This window comes from Microtus oregoni, unplaced genomic scaffold, assembly GCF_018167655.1.
Source record: "Microtus oregoni isolate MIOR12 unplaced genomic scaffold, Mior012 000033F_ref0000390, whole genome shotgun sequence".
Lineage (NCBI taxonomy): Eukaryota > Metazoa > Chordata > Mammalia > Rodentia > Cricetidae > Microtus > Microtus oregoni.
Genome location: NW_024543092.1, coordinates 20359425 through 20376059, shown reverse-complemented (window position 1 = coordinate 20376059; position 16635 = coordinate 20359425). Strand labels below are relative to the sequence as shown.

Sequence of the window (16635 nt, the reverse complement as noted above, 5' to 3'; positions counted from 1 at the left end):
AATGATCATTTTTTTAATCTGGTGTTTTAGGTCCTCTGCGATATCTCTTGACTAAAATCTGGGCCGCACCACTGCTTTGAAGGCCCTTTCAGATGTGTGGTGGTTTGAACGCCACACGGAACAAGCGCAGGGTTGTGGTCCCATGGGGAACGTATAATCTTGGAAACACATCCGTCAGCAGAGTTGGGATTTAAGATGCTTTCTGTCCTCATAGGTTGAATCACTTCTGGTACCAGACGACCGCCATGGCATTCAGCATGGGAGATAAATGAACAAACACATTGCCATGAGGAGGGTGAAGCTTGATTGGCTAGTCTCCCCTCCTCCTGCTGCCCTCACAGCCCACTGACCTCAGGAGCTGTGGAACTGCTTGTCCCGGCTCTGTCCAGGCCTAGCCAAGATCTTCCCCTACGGTAGCCATCGTGGTGACTTCTCTGTCCCCGTTGAGCTGTTTCAGCAGGCCCCTAGCATCTGTGTTGGCTGAGTGCTGTAAGCTCCTATGCTTGGTCCTGATAGGAGAGCACAGCGGTGTGAGAGCCAGGACACAGCAGCTACACAGCGAATGTGGGCCTGTCTGCTGGAAGGGAGACTGGACTCCCAGAAGATACAGTGGTCCTTGGATGCTGAAATCAGCTGTCCCAGTGAGCTTCAGAGAGAGACCCCTCTTCCAGTGGCCTTGGCCTCATTTAATCAGAACCTGGCCGATCTGATGTAGTAAATTCCATTTGCAGATGACATAAACAGAGAGGCCTGGGCAGGTGAGTTTAAGTAGTGCAGTGTCTGTACCTGGGGGCATCTGGGACAAGAGGTTTCATTATACGGTGGTCCTCGCTCAGCTGCAAAGGGAGCTAAAAGCACTGTGGAGGGGCCTAGTGAGGTGAAGTCAAATTATTCCTTTAAAACAAAACAAAACCCTTTGAAATTATAAAATATTGGCACTAACCAGAAGGCACAATAATATCTGTGATAGCATCGCAGATGAAACCTAACCCGCTTCGCCTTGCTGTTTGTTTTCAAAGCAATGTCAAATTTCCTATTTATCCACCTTAGCAGTGCCCTTTATCTGAAAAATATGTAAATCTATTTAAATCAATTTCCTGTAATACCACACAAAACAATAATCATATTAGTACCATTCATGATGCACTAATAACATGAACATAATTGCATTCGAATATGAAATTGCTAGGTAATAGGCCTTTCATAAATTGTTTTGGGGGAATGCCATTTTTAACCTCACTCTAGGTCATTAGCTCCTGATATCGGCGGGGAAATGTCTTGAACGCCCCGTGAGACAGTTTCTTCTGCTGCTGCCTGTACAAGAGAGCCGGCTACAAACTCTGTCACTGGAAGGGAGGGTGTGCAGAGCGGCTTGTGTCTCAGGGAACGAGGCCTTCCACTGTGGCCTTCTCAGGCAAGCCCTGTAGGCTGTCACACAGCGGGGGGAAAGGGAAATATGGCTGTCTCATGATCCTCCCACTGTGCCGAGAGTCTGGGCCATGCTCTGGTGAGCCGCTGCTCCTTGGGGAATGAGGTCCTTTGTTACAATGACTGCCTTGCAGGCACTCAAGACGTCTGGTTCCCTTTCCTCAAAGTCTTAGCCATAAGTTACAGGTCCCTGTATGGCAGGGGGAGGCAAAATAGCCAACTTAGAAGTTGTTAAAACCTGAGGCCTAGAGGCAAGAATATTCATTGATTTTCCACACTATCAGGACATTCATATTTCAGGCAAGCCAGATCCGTTTCTTCCCTGAGAACGTCACTGAAGGCAGAGACTGCTGTCTGTAGATCTGGGTGGAACCAGTACAGGTGAAGACAATGCTGTGCCCATGGCATCTGAGTGACAGAGCTGAATCACAAATCCCTTTCCTAGAGGTGCTCATTTGTGATTTGTTATTAGACGTGGAAAGAGAGAGGCGGGTTGTCACTGAGTGGATCAGAGACTCCAGTTTATCAGGCCTTGGGAGCTGCTGAGGAATTAGGAGGCTACTGTGAGCCTACACGAAGGGGATTTCCCCTGGACTCAGAGTTCAAGTGTCCATTTCTACATAGCATCTATTCCCACGGATCCTGAGATCTCGGCAGGCAGGGACTAAGAAAACATTCTCTTTTAAGTTAATTTCACTTGAAAGGTTTTTGGTTTAATTTTTTTAGCACTTTAGAACATAAATGATATTTTAGCAGAGAACAGGTTCCCCTTACTTTCTCTCAAATTCAGAACGATACAGCAGAACTGTGGGAATTTAAATATTATATATTATTATGGATAAAGACAAATAGCTCAGCATCATGGGCTGGGGGCATTTCCCCAGAGTTTAGTTGGTTACCGAATACATTTCTATGCACCGTGCTAACTTTCCCCTCACATTCACAGATAATACCAATAAACAACACTGAAACTAGAAGCAAGCACAGATCCAAGCAAAGGGGTTCATAAATTTATCCTTCCCATAGCTCAGAAGAGCTCCTGGCACAGTAGAGCCCAAAGTCACACGCTGAAAGGGCTGGCAGGCTTATGAATTTATGGGCTGAGAACTTTCTGAGGACTAGATTGCTATTAGAATCTCGGAATCCTCTGAGACATCTAATGCCCACAGAGAACAGTGTGTTCCTTGCCTGGTGTAAGGACAAGAAGGCAGAGGTGAGGTGGCTGGCAGGAGAAAGAAGGCAGCATAGAGCCCCATGGATGGGAAGGACTTCTGGGAATGGGTCCTGCACCCCTTTCAAAGACACTCCTTTCCTAGGGTGGCAAGGTATCTGTCTGACACAATGCCACTAACTACAGACTATTTTATATTTTAATACATTGTCAGACAAGTGATGGAAAAAAGGAAGTCCTGTACATAATATTCCCCTCTCCTACCGGGTCCTGAGACCTTGGGGAAGTACACACACGCCAAGGAACACCGGCCCCAAGCAGCAGTCTGTGTGAGCACTCTTTACATTCAGCTTTGGGAATGGGAGAGGAAGCTCGGAGACAGGAAGCCTTCGTAGAGCAGCCAGCTTTGAAGGAGGTCAGGGGATTGTCTGCTCCCTGTGGCTATCCAGGGAAGGCCACAGGGTCCCACTCAGGGCCCCAGACTGCATTTGCATAACGCATTTACATCTGAAGGGCGCTCACAGATTGGTAACTCCCAAAGCCTCAGCAAGGCACAGATTTCTACAATAGCAATTAGGAACCGAAATAGAAATGACAATAGCCACAAAAGTACAGTTGCCAGAGCTGTGGGAAGAAGGAGCAGAAAAATCTCAGCGCTTTAGAGGACTGAGCTCTGAGTAACAGCAGAGCTAGAGACCAACTGACCCTTGTTCTTTGTGTGCTGCCGGGAGCCGGGAAGGTACCGGGACAATCCCCACCTCTGTGCTTGGCGCCGGAAGAGGGAAAAGAGGGGTGGGGCAGGGCCTGCCCGGGACCCGACGATGGGAATGGGCTCTGGAGATGGCCTGGGTGCCAGTGGGCAGAGCTCCTGCAGCACTTGGGCACGGGGTGGCACTGCAGAGGGGTCCTACCTCCCCCCCCGCCCCCGCAGTCTCCCTCCCCCCCCGCCCCCCGCAGTCTCCCTCCCCACCTCCCCCGCCCCGCAGCTCCTCTCCCCTGCAGCCCCCCCCCCCCATCTCTGAGGATAGCTGTGGTAGTCACTCAGATGAGGAAGGGACAAATGCTGGAAAGGAGGGACAGAAAAAAGGTAAGAGATTAAAAGATGAGAAGCAGTGCTCAGAACCAGATGCTAGCTACCATAGAACATTCTAGAAGCTAGTCTCCTTCTTGGCCCAGGCTGGGTCAGGTGAGAGGACCTGAGGACACCTGGAGGTTGGGAACCTGGGGTGGAGACACTTAGGCCAGGCCCAAGGTCACGGCTGAGGAGTCAGCAGGTGACCTGGGGTTGGAGCACCAGTTGGTCTTGACAACAAAGGAACAGCCTAATCATAGTGGGTGGGGACAGTTGGGTGGGGACAGTTGGGCGAGGCCTCAGGAGCACAGAACTTCTGGGAGAAGCCCTGCTGAGGTCTCACGGCAGGAGGTCCTGCTGCGTTCCAGATGGGTGTGTCCAAGTTATCTGTCTGGGCTGGGAAAGCACAGGGAACTGGGATCAGACCTCCTGAGTTGGGGGTCATCACCTCCAGGCTCAGTTGAGTAGACGTCTGTGTGTAAATGCCACATTCCTCACGTAGAAGACGTGCATGAGGTTCTTAAAGATACTGAAATGCTAGGCATGGTCTGTTTCCTTATCACAATAAAAAGTAGAAACTAGGAAACCGAGAAACCATGACGTGCTTACTGGGTAGATGGTTGCTTAACAGGGTTCTGAAAATTCTGATTAATGCGAAGAGACATGGAAGAAATGATACCGGACGTTCATCTCCCCCACGATTTATACATTTACTGATAGGATTCCTGAGTGGGGACACAAGATAGTCTGGTTTAACAGATTTACATAGTCTAACCAAGGGAAGGGAGAAGCGACTTAGTCTACCAGGCTCATGGAAACCCAGAGGAGCTCAGACAGGACGGAGGTCCTCAGAGAACAGTGAAAGGGCCAGATATGATCTCTTCTGTGACCACTGATTGTAGTTTTGATTGCATTGTATTAGTTGCAATAGATAATGGGTCCCCTGAAGAGCTCTTCTTATATGAATGCAATGTCCTTTAGCAGTATCTCCCCAAGTCTGTTTACTGGTCTCTGTCATGGACCCCCTTTCTCTTCCCAAACAAAAGCCCTTCTGTTGTCATCTTTAAAACAACTGCATAATCTAGATTCTACATGAGCAGAAACACACACTGTTTTTCTGAGTCTAGCTTATTTCCCTCTACATGGTGACCTCCAAGTCTTCTTTATGGCCAAATGGTACGTGTGTGTGTGTGTGTGTGTGTGTGTGTGTGTGTGTGTGTGTGTGTTGTGTGTGTTGTGTGTGTGTGTGTTGTGTGTTGTGTGCATGCACATATAGGATTTCACCTGGGCCGATTCTATAACTCAATTGCAGGTGACATGCTGACATCTCTAATATGTAACAGTCAGTAACATGGTTGCTGCCTTTTCAGCTTCTGGCAGAACTTCCCTATTGGTTTCCATGGTGGCCTTGAAGCACACATTCCTACCAGTGGGCCCGGTGAGGGCTTTTTGTCTGGCACCCTCACCAGCCCTGGCTTGTTTTCTGACTAGGGTGAGATGGTTTGGATCTCCCTCATGGCTGAGAGTGTCGAGCATGTGTCCATGTGTTTACCGGTGCATCTCCTTCTGCTGTGTCTTTTGTAAGTGTCACTCTTCCCTGCTACTGTTGCCGCTGGGGACTTGTTTAGCAAACCTCAGCCCTTGGGATGATTTCCTAAGTGGTCTCTGCTTTTCCCTACCTCCCGAGGATGGATGGACCAACTTACTTCTGTGTGCAAGTTCCTGACGCGGCTCCTTATCCCAAGTCCTGCGGAGTCCTGTGGATGTGACCTACTTTGGAAAGGGCTCTCAGGGAGCTGGGTGTGGGGTACAAGACTGCAACCCCAGCAACGCGGAGGTGCAGGCAGGAGAACCAGGAGTTCAAGATCATCCTAACTACAAAGTGAGTTCCAAACAAGTTACCTGTAACTCTCTATGCCACCTTCCTCCCAAAAAAGAGGTATCCTCACACTCAAAAAATACTAAAGAAAAAAGTGGACATTTAGGTACATAGGTACAAGCCAGTATAGGAGATTAGAACAGCAATCAACAATGGATCTCGCGAGATGAAATGACAAAGGAAAGGGAGCTGTAAATCAAGAGAGGAGGCACCCACAGAATGGGAGCAGGTCTTTGCTGGCTCTCCATTTGACACAGGATCAGAGTTTAGGATATACAAAGAGCTCAAAAACCTAAACAGAAGAGAACAAATAATTCAGATTTTAAAAATGCGCTACATAACTAAGTTCTCAAAAGAAGAAATACAAATGGTTAGGAAACACTTTTAAAAAAAGTGTTCAGCATCAGCTGCCATTCGGAAGTGCCAACTAAAGTCAATGTAAGATTTCTCTTTCCCCAGGCAGAATGCCCATCCCGGAGGACACCAGGAACAATAAACGCTGGTGTGACGGATGTGTTGGTTGTGAACAAGTACAGACAGACACTTTGGAAATTGCTCTGGAGAGGTCTCAAAAGATTAAAAATAAAACGACCATGCATGCCAGACCTAGCATCCCTGGGCTTTCCCCCAAAGGCTGTCCCACCACAGGGATACCTGTCCATCCGTGCCCACAGCTGTTTGCCACTGGCGAGTGAGTAGTGAAGATGTGGTACATATTCACGACGATATGACTCAGCTGGAAGGAAACACGAAACCGTAAGATTTGCAGGGAAACCGACGGAACTGGAAAAGATTATTCTAAGCTCTGTCATGGGCACTGCATGTTCTTTCTCATGAGGATCCTAGTGTCAGCTCTGTATAGCGTGTCCAATATGAATATTGTGCAAAAGCCAGAGAATGGGCAAGGGTTGGTATAGAGTGGTAGGGGAGGGTCTGGAGGGAGAGGGGATAGATAGTACAACATAGATTTTAAAAAGTAGAAGGACAGAGGTGGGGGGTTGTGGAAATGAGGGTGTGGCATAGGGGGGGGAGAACTAACTAGGAAAAAAGAGTGTAAGGAAACCAGTTGGAACAAGCTGTGCCCTTCTCTGCAACAGCAGCTTGACTGTAGAGAGATAACCAACTACTCTCTGAAAGGATTCAAGACTCACTCCACAGGGGCAGGGGGATCAAAGCCTGGTACTGTGAGCCGGGCTAACAGCTCAGGCATGAGGAGGGAGTGGGTCCACGTGGGAACGTATTTCCAATGGTTAACCAAAGGGATGCAGCAGCAAATGCCTTCTGATCACCTGTGTTTCCACCACTGACAAAAGCGCATCCTAGCCTTCAACAGAGAAGCTGCACATCCCAGCATCTGTGGAGACTCGCGGCTGTACAGGATGCGTAAATTTAGCAATGGATGTGGGCCCAGCCATGAGAGTCCAGCCCTTCTAAGCCCTGGGGCCCTGAGGAAGAGTGGGCGGGACATATGTAAGACCAGGGGACAGGACTGGGGAAAGCCATTCCTTAGACCCAGACAAGCATTGTAATCAGTAAGTCACAGCCTGACGGGACCCTTCAAGGCAATTTACAAACAGTTTAGAAAGGGGTGGGGCTCATAGGGCCGTGCCCTTTACCTTTGAACTATTGACTACTGATAAATTTTAGGAAAGGAAGGTTGGGTGAATTCCTGACTCCAGGTTCCAATGGATAGCTTCAAACAGGAGGCCGTGGCTGATCACCATAGTGGCTCACAAAACAAGACCAATGGGCATGAGTGGGTGAGAGAGATTTGTGGAGGGGAGGTAGGAGGAGTGAGTAGCCAGTATGCAAAGGGAACACGTGTCAAACTGTAGGCAACACAGCAAAAGTAAAGATGTCGAAACAGTTGCTGTGAACCCATCCTGAACTCAGGGTGACCCGGCATCCCAGGACCCATGCTCCTGTCACACAGGAGAGGGTCTCGTAAAGGTGGAGGCAGAGACAAGAGCCCATGTCTGCCAGCTCAGGGCGCCCAGTGTGCCTTGCACCCATCAGAAACTGGGGATACACACCCATGTGGCAATACCTTTATGTTGGGCCTCTCTTCTCCATGGATGTGTGAGCTGTATCTCTGATACTCGAGTCATCTGAGCTGTAGAGACCACCATTGTTCATGTGGGACAGTTTCTACCTGAGTTCTGGCTGTTCCCTTCTCTTCTCATCTCTTTCCGAGGCCTCTAGATACAGACGTGGTGTTTCCTCAAGGCCTCTGGCGTGCATCCATCATTCTTTGCAACTTTAGTGCCCCCTTCATATCCAGGTTCTTCCCTGAGTGCTTTGTTTTACATTGCTCCTCAGCCACCCTGGATTCTCAGAGCTTTACTTTTGATTCATGGAATTTTTCACCACCTGTAGGCCATCTAGTTCACCTGGGGTATTTATGGTGTCTCCTCTTAGACTAGCTGCTCTGCAGATGCAGATAGGAGCTGGCTGTGCTTTCTGCTGCACCCTGCACCCCAGAACAGCATCGTTAGGAGGACAGGGCTCAGTGTTTGTTGAACACAAAGACACTGAACGAGGAGCTGGGATCCAGCAGATGATAAAGCAGGCATTCAGAATCAGTGGGGGAGGATTAGGTGATACATGATTTTGAGATACAGCATATTAGAGCAAAACTTATTTTAGATACATAGCCCTCCTGTCGGCTAAATGAAGACTGGTTTAACATTTAAGGACCTTCAAAACCTAGAGTCCGATACTGTGCTCTACCAGAAAGGACGGGTTCTGACGCCCAGAAGCACGATGGCAAGTTTCACAGCTAACGGTGATCAGTTCTGCCGCTCAGAAACGAAAACCTTAGTGGGGTCAGAGTGCCTGGCTGCAGGCCCTACCCCAAGTATCGGGCTCTCATCTTCCCCCACTGACCTCCTGTCAGGGTGCGCACGCCATCAGCCAAGCCCAGGTCCCTCTTCAATGCCTGGGTTTACTCTTGCCCAGGAGACCATGTTGGAGACCTCAAGGCAGTCAGTGGCCACCGCTCAGCAGCCACCTCTGAACCTGGAGAGTCACCTGCTTGCCTGGCAGCCTTCTCCACACCCTTTGGCCTACAATGGGCTGGGCAGATCTCCTGGAACTGGCTCTACCCTGTGCACTGGTGGCCTTTCCTTTTTCCGTGCTCACTCCCCCTTCCTCATACCCTGGAAGCAGTCACATCTGCAGGGCACTAAGGCTGTGGCCAGGAAAAGCCAGGACTTATGGGTGTTGCCAGGGGCACAGACACAGGGTCCCGGGTCCTTGGAGGATGCCGGATTTACATCTAGGTGATGCAACTAACTTCTCCGTGTGACAAGCTCTTTAGTTTGCACTGCAACCCGGGGTGAAGCCCAGGTTTTGCCCTGATTGGAATGGGATCCTGCCTGAGGAAGCCTGTGGTTTGTGTAATTATGTAGCTGACTGGAAAAGAACATATTAAGAAAACCAGGGCCCCAGGCAACGTGGGAGGCTGGGGCTCATCTCTGCTCTGATTGCTCCGGCTTCACAGGCGCCCAGAAAGCAGGTGGGGCTGCTCCTGTCAACGACATCCCCTGGCTTGCAGTGGATCCAGGCTGAGCAGAGATGCCGCCTGTTCACGCTGTCTGCACAACCTTTACAGTGACCTTGAGCAGAGCACTTTGCATTCCCTGAGCCCACACACTCCCCCACCCCGAGCAACGAACCCAGACTATGTGCTGACATCGGGGATCCCTACACAACTGCTTTGTCCTTCAAGACTGAGTGTGGAGAAACAATGGATCAGTTTATCGGGGAGGTGGGCAGGGTGTGAAACCCCTGCCTTCGTGGCTCTGCCCCTCTGTCTCCTCAGCTCTGGCTGGGCTGTCGGTTTTTCCACTGGAGGAGAGAGGGATGACCTAAGGGTGGAATTTCTGGCTCAGGGAGGCACCTGGCAAGGGGAGGTGGTTTTGCGTTGTTACCCTCTTCTCCTGTTACTCTGGCCCTGTGAACACGCATCATGCTTCTAAATGGAGAGTCTGGTCAGGCCGGGCCAGGGTGCAGACGGCTTTAACTGGGAGATGGTTTGCTACTGTTCTAGAGCGAGGCCACTTCCTGGGCCTCTGTTTCCTGTCCTGTAAATGAGGTGGCTTTGGAGAGACAATATGACGTTCCTCCCACCTCCAAAATCTCCAGTGTTTACACAGAGATTTAAACATCTGTCCTGAAATTTAAAAAAAATTTCCATTTGTTCAGAAACTACAAAATGGTTTCAGATCCCGACCAACAGGATGTTTCTTAGAACTGCCATAAACTTCCCCCTTCTGGCTTCTTTTAGCAGGTTATGTTTTCTGATGTTTCTGAAATCAAAATGGGCTGTACCAGTGATGGAGAAGAAACACGCACACACACCCACATACACATCGCCCCTGAATACATGTGTTAATCCTTTCCCCAAAGACACACACACACGCACACACACCCACATACACATCGCCCTTGAATACATGTGTTAATCCTTTCCCCAAAGACACACACACACCCACATACACATTGCCCTTGAATACATGTCTTAATCCTTTCCCCAAAGACACACACACACACACATCGCCCCTGAATACATGTGTTAATCCATTCCCCAAAGACACACACACACACCCACACCCACACCCACATACACATAGCCCTTGAATACATGTGTTAATCCATTCCCTAAAGACACACACACACACACACACCCACATACACATCGCCCCTGAATACATGTGTTAATCCTCTCCCCAAAGACACACACACACACACACACATACACATCGCCCCTGAATACATGTGTTAATCCTTTCCCCAAAGACACACACACACACACACACACACACACACATCGCCCTTGAATACATGTGTTAATCCATTCCCCAAAGACACACACACACATCGCCCTTGAATACATGTGTTAATCCTTTCCCCAAAGACACACACATACACACACACACACATTGCCCTTGAATACATATGTTAATCCATTCCCCAAAGACACACACACACACCCACACCCACACCCACATACACATCGCCCTTGAATACATGTGTTAATCCATTCCCTAAAGACACACACACACACACACACACACACACACACACACACACACATCGCCCTTGAATACATGTGTTAATCAATTCCCTAAAGACACACACACACACACGTGCACGCACGCACAGGAGCTAACCCCCTCCTGGCCTCCTCACCCCAGGATACTGGCTATTACACATCATCTTTCGTCCTACTAGGAGCTGGACTCTCTCCAGCGGCCCAAAGCACCAGCACATGGATCAGAGCCTTGGCAAACATCAGCAACAGAGGTATGGGGACAATCGGAAAGCTAGGGAGTCCTTAAGGAGTCTCAAAGCCAGCACCCCGGAAGGGAAAGAGATGGTACGGGGTTGTGTGGGGAGCTGGGAGGGCTTCTGGCTGCACCATCATCAGACACTTGAGGATCCCACCCGTTTCCTTCCTATGCCACTGGTGAATAAAATACTGACGGGGATGTTTTTATGTTCTAGAACTTTTGGCGCCAAGCTGCTACACAGCTCCAGGACCACCATTTTTAAATTAAAGGCTGAACTCGTGAGAGAAAGATGAAGACGAGTCTGCTGCAGGTCCTGTCACAGCACATGGACCAAGGAGCTTTGAGGGTTGGCAGGCATAGGTCGGTGCTATACAGAGCACTGGGATCAGAGAGTTCCTACAGAAACAGAAGACAGAGCTGCTCAGCGCTGCTGAGTCCCCATCCGTCAAATGAAATCAGGGCCTCGGGAAAAAGTCTAAGGCTTCACGTTCATCCAGTAATAGCCACAATGGCAAAAATATGTGAATGCCCTGTCTATTTAGGCATTAGTGGAAAAAACCGATATTTATCAGTTTTATATTATATATGTATATGTATATATATAATGAAATATTATTACCTTAAAAAGTAACACTATCCTTACATTGGCCTGGAGGATATATGCTGAGGTGAGCCAGTTATAAAGTAAATATTGCAGAATCTCACTTGTAGGATTCCATTTTTTTTTTTGGTGTTTTTGGTTTTTTTTGAGACAGGGTTTCTCTGTGTAACAGCACTGGCTATCCTGGAACTAGCTCTTGTCGAACTCAGGCCTGTCTCTGCCTCCGAGTGCTGGGACTGAGGGTGTGTGCCACTACTGCCTGGCCTAGGATCCCACTTCTAAGATCCCACTTACATGTAGAATGGATAAAATTATAGAAAGGATCTAGAAGGAAACCAGGTTACCATGGTGGGGGTGGGGAAGAAATGGAGTGGGCGTGTACATAACACAGGGAAGCAGATAGCTGAGTGGAGAAGTCCAGGGGTCTAGGGACAGGGCAGCCCCAGGCTCACCTGTTTCCCTCTGTCAGGTCTGTTCAGCAATGGGAGAACCTTGGCTAAACCACGCCTGCCTGATTCTCTGCCTCGCCCCCACGCTCCAGTTTCTGTCTGTATAAAGGGTCTCTTATTTGTTCCCCAAATGTGCAAGCTGTATGTGCTGGGCCTTGTAGCTGTCCCCTGCTTGGAACCTGTCTGTCTCTGAGCTCACAAGGCTCGGTCCCTCCAACCTTCAGGCTCACCTCAGGTATTGCTCCTCACTCAGTGTTCCCACTCTGAAGCACCCACCCCTGGTGATCCCTGTCAGCGTTTCCCATCTGATGCCCTGGAGAGAAGAGCCAGGGCATGGTCGCTGGACAGAACTTGCTTCGTAGAGTTATGAGGTGGGCAAAGGGAAGTTTGCTGGTCTCGTGCTGGCGGGCACTGACTCCATGCTCCAGCTGTGCCAGAGGAAGAGTGGAGGGGAGCCTGCCTCATGGGGTCCCTGGGAGGGGACAGGTGACTGGAGAGGGAAGGAATGACAGTGAATGAACTGTGATGGTCTTTGCAGCGGCTTTCCCGCCACGGCACATTTTAGCCAGCAACACCAGTCGTGTGCACAATATCTACCTCACAACAGACTTGAGATCATGACTGTGGTTGTTTCTGAGTTTTAAGAAGCGATGATGGCTAGGTGATTGACGGGACGCTGCACAGCTACTAAAGTATAACGAACGGTTCTGCCTGGACTCTCGCCGCGCACGACCCGTAGTAACTAACTGTGAGGGCGCCTCAGACGTCCTGATTGCTCGGTGTTTATAGGGCGGTCACACACTGCTCAAGGACGGCAACATTCTGGGGAATGCACCGTGAAGTGGCTTAATTATATGGGGTGTCTGAGTGGTACTTACGCAACCTACGAAGGCTGAGATCCCACTGGGCAGAACAGTTTTATAGGTCCGCCACTGGACGTGGAGCCAGCCGCCGACTGTGATGCCCACGCACACAAGACTATCTTATACTGCAGGAAGGGAAGGAGCCGCTTACTGCTCTTTGGAAATTTAACCTGCTGCGCTGCGCTGTAGATGAGGGTTAGGATGGGCCAGTTACAGGACTTAGGCACCCCTGTCCCTTGTGCACTGGGATGAAGATCTCCTGAGCTGTGGTGAGCAGCAGAAAGCTGTAGAATCTAACTGGCACAGCCTACGACACTAGAGTCACAGGCTGAAGATGACTTTAGACTGATGTAAGCAACCGGCTTAGGGTCTGCTAAGATGTCGAGGCAGAGATATGGTGAAGTCGGAGGTGCTGCCTGGGCAGGCACAAAGCTCCTCAAGGCAGAGCGGGAGCTGCAGAGTCCTTGGCAAGGGCTCTGCACGCTTGGTTCTTCATCGCGATGTGGAATTCTATGAAGCAGACACAGCACTGTTGCCTCCACCTTCCTGGAGAGGTGGTGAGCAGGCTGGATAAGGCCCCCTAACGTTTCAGCTGATAATTAGTTTGTAGCCACACATCATTACCAATATGTTATGCTTTTGTTTTTCTATTGCAGCTAAAGGATCACCTATGCCGAAAATGTGGGTCACAAACAAGCTGGGCCCCAGTGATGCTTTGCACTGGCAGACGGCTGATCGCTTTCCCTGGAAGGTAGCCTGCGCCTTCGCTCAGTCAAGAGTATTCAGAAACCTGGAAGTTGTCAGATGTCAGGGAGCTTTTGATTAGATTTAGATTTCTCTTGGAAACAAGGGGTGCACGGCTTAGTGGGATGAAGTGACTGCTCACCCATTGCCACATCCAGACAAGCAGAGGACGGAGTGCAGGGGAGAGGCTGCTTCTGGACAAGCAGTTGAAGGGAATGCAGAGGAGAGGCTTCTGGACAGGAATGTGGGGCAGGAGCGGGGCGGGGGGAGAGGCTACTCCTGCTGGACAGGAATGCAGGGGAGTGGTCGCTTCTGGACAGGAATGCAGGGGAGAGGCCACTTCTGGACAGGAATGTGGGGGAGAGGCCATTTCTGGACAGGAATGCAGGGGAGAGGTCGCTTCTGGATGGGTGTGCAGGGGAGAGAAAGGCAGACTCTTAGAAGAGTGAGTTTCTACTATAAAAGATCGTACTGGGAAAAAATTCAAATAATTTTTGAATTATTGAAAGCATTGAAGCATTGGCAATAAGATTTCTTTTGACAAAGTACATACAAAACAAAACCAAACCCTAGCGCTGCCCCCCAAATACCTACAAAGCAACCACACCCTCATTCAATGTTGTGAAGATACTGAATAAACGCAACACGGCGCTTGAGCAGACCTCAGCCGCCTGACTGTGAGCACCGTCTCTGTGCACAATAGTGGGTACCAAAGCCTTCTTTGATGCTCAACCACAGCTGAACGGAACACAAAAGGGAATGTTTTCTTGTAGGGCACATGATGGTGGTGGCCTCCCCACTACCCATGCGACACTCGGCAAGCTCTCTGCCTGGCACCAGCATCTCTTCCTTGTTGTTATTACTCTACCCTCTGCAGAGCAGAGAGAAATGTGGTACCAGCTGCCATTCTGTGGAGTGTGAAGGTGGCTGCCTCTCAGAGAGGGTTTGGGGCATGGGGCAGTCTTTGACTTTACTGAAAAGTCGGTGGGGTCCCCAGGCGAGAGATGACAAACTGTACCAGGATTCTGAGTTTCCACCTGACAGGAATCTGCTTTTTCAGAGGAGCCTGCTTACCCACACAAGACAAAGCAGAACAAAGCAATTTCATAGCAGACAAAAACAGCAAGAGTTTTTCTTGATCTGGATGGGGCTGGAGAGAGGGAGATACATTTCCTTGGTTCACAGATGAGATGGGACAGTGGCAAGGCTTCTGGGACGGCCTGCATGGAAGTCACAGGCTGGAGGAGCTAATGGGAAGAGTGTAGCTTTGACCAGGGGCTCGCAGACTTAGCTGGGCCTGCCAGCTGCTCAGGAGCTTCCGCCAGGAGCTCAAGGGGCCTGGCACTCGCCGACTCTGGCTCTGCTCTGAGCCGAGCCTTGTGTTTCACTCTGTGTCCATGCAAGAACAGCCATGAAGAGCGGTTGATTTAGCACCTTATGTTATGGAGGATAGAAGCACACACAGTAGAAGAGACAAACTACATTGCAATTCTCAACATTTAATGCTTTAAGCAATATTACTTTTTTTTTTCTTGTCACAGGTTCATGAACTAAGTCCAGAGACAAATGGTAAACAAAGGCAGAACTGTAGGGTTCTATGGGGAAAAGGAGGTCAGACCTCAAACAGGGAGTAAGGTGTCTCTAGAAGAATGGCTTCCAACAGCAACTGTGCTGTTTTTCTCTAGGATGGCTCATGGAAGGCAGAAAGGGCAATGCCTTCTCCAGCCCAGAAGGGACCCCTTGCATGGGTTCCTTAAGGTTCACGTCCACTGACCTCCCTGGGGTTCTCACCACATCAAAAGGCTGGTCTCCTAGAAGGGAAGTGGCTTCCTGGCTGGAGGCAGGATGCCAGATGACTATACTCTCATAGCTTGGACCTCCCCATCATTGTCCTGCATTTTAATTTGGATCCTTGGCCATTATCAAAGAAACAGTTGTAAGAACCTTTGTATCTGCTTCACAGATGTAGACAGCCTGTCCTTTGCTGTGGAGGACTTCGTAGGGTAACTGTTGCATCCTAGGTGACAGGCCTCCAGAGTCCTGAGGGGACAGACTCATGGGGATGAGGAAGAGGGCTCTTTGTTTCTGTAGGATGTGGCTGTGGATAGGAGGCGAAGAGGAAGATGCTCTCATTTCCTTGGATATAGGAATTGAGGTGGAAAAGACAATGCTCAGGGGCTAGGTCAAGAGTTGCCTTGGATGTTTTTCCTTAAAAAGGCCCAAGGGCCCCGGCATATCTGCTGGCTGGGAGTTCAGCAGAGCAGAGAGTTAGTGGTGTGTGTGTTTGTGTGTGTGTGTGCATGCATGTGTGTGTGCAAGTGCGTGCATGTTTTTGTGTTTGTGTGTGCGTGTGTGCGTGCACTCACATGTGAGTGTGTTTGTGTTTGGAATGAAGGCTTAGGAAGCAGAGATTAAATGAGATAGCAAGGAAGAAGACAGACAAAGAACAGAAGACTGGGTGAGGGCTCCAGGAAGTGTGATCCTGCCTTTCTTCACCTCAGAACCACCAATACCCTCCTTTGTATGTGATGGCCTGGCTGCATCAGCTGCTTTCTGAGAAACAAAGCCATGCTCAATCGGGGTCCTTTATGGCTACATCAAAAGCATCCCAAATCTGATAACCTGCTAAATGATATATTTCACTTCAGGCAGTAATACTAATTCAGACAGAAATGGACATTTTGAAAAGGCGATGGTTTACAAACCCAACGGTTAACAGAAATAGTTTATGGAATTGATTTGCATTAAAACGTGCCTCCAAAGTTGACGTTCAAAGATAAAACCAGGATAATCTTTCTTTAACATCCTCTGGCAAAATGACGTCCTGGTTTACTTAGTTCAATTATAAATGATGAAATGTATGAAATCGATACTGTTTGTTGGAAAATGTAGTTTAGAAAACAGAAATGGTGCTTAAAAGCATCAATGGCAGAAGATGAAGCCCCCTTGTCTCCCCACCAACACGAGAACAATTAGTTTTTTCCTAGCTGGCCACTCAGAACAGCCGTGTAGCCATTTATTTCCCTCTATTAAAGCCCAGCAGCTTTTATCGCTATGCGATTTCTCAGGGGCTGAGACACACTGTTTGCCAATACTAAGATCTCACGCTCTAACACCGGTGTTGTCTAAAACAC

The 16635-nt window shown here is 49.3% G+C and overlaps 1 protein-coding gene and 1 long non-coding RNA gene across 2 annotated transcripts in view; one reads left to right on the top strand and one right to left on the bottom strand.

Moving 5' to 3' along the window:
• Pacrg (parkin coregulated) overlaps positions 1-16635 on the bottom strand; it is a 457339-nt gene that overhangs the window by 35044 nt on the left and 405660 nt on the right. The gene's annotated exons all lie outside the window — the stretch shown is intronic.
• On the top strand, positions 3204-6146 carry LOC121466482. Its single transcript, XR_005976775.1, has 4 exons — positions 3204-3338; positions 5163-5251; positions 5359-5553; positions 6010-6146. It is a non-coding gene; the product is annotated as an uncharacterized LOC121466482 (long non-coding RNA).